This window comes from Arachis duranensis, chromosome 4 (genome assembly GCF_000817695.3).
Source record: "Arachis duranensis cultivar V14167 chromosome 4, aradu.V14167.gnm2.J7QH, whole genome shotgun sequence".
In the NCBI taxonomy this organism is placed as follows: domain Eukaryota; kingdom Viridiplantae; phylum Streptophyta; class Magnoliopsida; order Fabales; family Fabaceae; genus Arachis; species Arachis duranensis.
Genome location: NC_029775.3, coordinates 6,714,357 through 6,716,620, shown reverse-complemented (window position 1 = coordinate 6,716,620; position 2,264 = coordinate 6,714,357).

The following is a 2,264-nucleotide window of genomic DNA, read 5'->3' as shown; positions in this document are numbered from 1 at the left end:
GACCTTCGAAGTATTTACCTTAACTTTAGTTTATTTATGGTGATTAACAACACCTAATTAAAATGTAAAAAAAAAAAAAACTCCATAGTATTTAAGTGTCAACAAATAATTGGAGGACTCCTTGTATATAATTGCTACGTCGTTTTAAACGATTGCACTCTTTATCCAAAATTATAAAGATTGTGATCATATAATTATAATAAGGAAAATTTAGAGTTAGCTTGGGTAAATAATAATGGGTTGCAAAGTGTGAAAATACACACAAATCAAAACATACATACATATATATATATATATATNGCTGTTTGGTGAAAATTCAATACAACTAGATTTCAACCCTAATTAATATTCAAAACCTCCTATAGTCTTTCAGCACAACTTGGTATTTATTCTTAGTTCTTATGTTAGCCTTCTATTGAATACCTTTTTTTTTCATTTTATTTTTAAAGAGATTTCTCATTAATTATATATGGGAATGAATAAATATTATTATATCTCCATCTTCATATAATATCCCTTTTACATACATGTCATCATACTATTTTTTAAAAAAAAATTAAATTAACAAAAAAAATTAAATAATTATATATATATACTGAGAAATGTTCAATCTTCTACCGAAGACAAACCATTATTCAATTATATCATCATTGGTTATTTTAGGAAAGAAATCAAAAGAAAAGAAATGTCGTTTGATTTGGTCAAAAAGATCGCTTGATCGCAAAAATTCTCTTAAAAATTTTTCTTTATTTGAAATCGTGATGAGTGACGTGTGGCCGTAGTTTCGGTCAACCGTTGACTAATACAAATAGATTTTAATCATTTTATATTATGTTCTGCTGCTGCTTTCTTCTAATAACAACCATATTATTAGTTTAATTATTGAAACTACATACTTATTATAATCTTGTGCTAACGATGATTGATTATTGACATTTGTTATCTCATCTATTAATGGTGGTTCATATTCGCTCCCTCTTATTTTATTAGTTTACATTAGTGTGTCTCCCACGCGAAAGTGCGGGTTGTTTTCGTAAATTTATTTTATGGTTTAATTTTGTAATCTATGAATAAAAAAAAATTATAGTTATTTTACATATTATATTTATATTTTTAATTTATTTTTGATATGTATTTATATTCTAACATGTATTTTATACTGATAATTGACTTTGATGATTGATTTTGGTATACACGTAACATAATTGATATATTTAATCATATTCAAAGAGTAAATATTTAAAAATTAGACTCATTTTTAGAGCATATTTTAACTAATAAAAAAGTTAAATAAATAAATAAATTTGTTGTTATATAAAAATAAAATCAACTATTGAGATGATTCCTTCTATATATTAATAGATTATATTCATCTAATATTTAAATTATCTCTTTTATTTATATAATTATTCCAACTTAATATTTAATACATATTTAAATTACTTGTTTCTATTTCATTAGATATGATTCTTTTTGTGATGAATGACAATATAGAGTATAGAAAATATTCAAATAGTAATTTTTTAAAAAAAAAATGTTACTTGAAGAAAATACTTTAATATCGTGACACCTAACGAACTCTTCTTCATCTATGATGTATTCGTGTATAACCGAATTACAGTACAACAAAAACGGAAATTAGCAGCAGTTAAAATGTCGATTTGCGGCGGTTTGTGGTGGTTTTAAACCGCCGCTAAACATAACACCAGCGATAATACAAGGGGGTGGAGATGACATTTTGCGGCAATTTTCAGCAGCAGTAAATCAATTATTTTGCGTCGGTTGGTTTAGCAGCAGTTATTAACCGCCGATATATCACCAAGAGAGATTTAACCAGCTTATTCGCGACGTATTTTAACCGCCGCTATTTGCTCAACGTGTTTATAAGGTATTTATTTGCGCGCACTTTTTTTTATAAATCTAAAATTTTATTTTGATTATTTAATTAACTTGGGAGTATTTGTTAATCGTATGGAGTATTTTTTTATTTTAAAAATCTTTTTGTTGCTCTTTAAAGTTTTATATCGCAGGCAAAAAACTCAAGAATATTTAACTGTAAAAAAACTAACATATTTATTGTAATATCAATAAAATATTTCAATAGTCATCCAAAAAAATAAAGTATTTGGCTAATAATTAATGTTGCATAGTAACATAAACAAAACATATACTGAAAATTAAATTATCACATATATCCTAATTTCTATTTTCTACCATGTCCATCCAAAGAATTCATTCGTGCAGCGATGTCTGGTGGCAGCTCC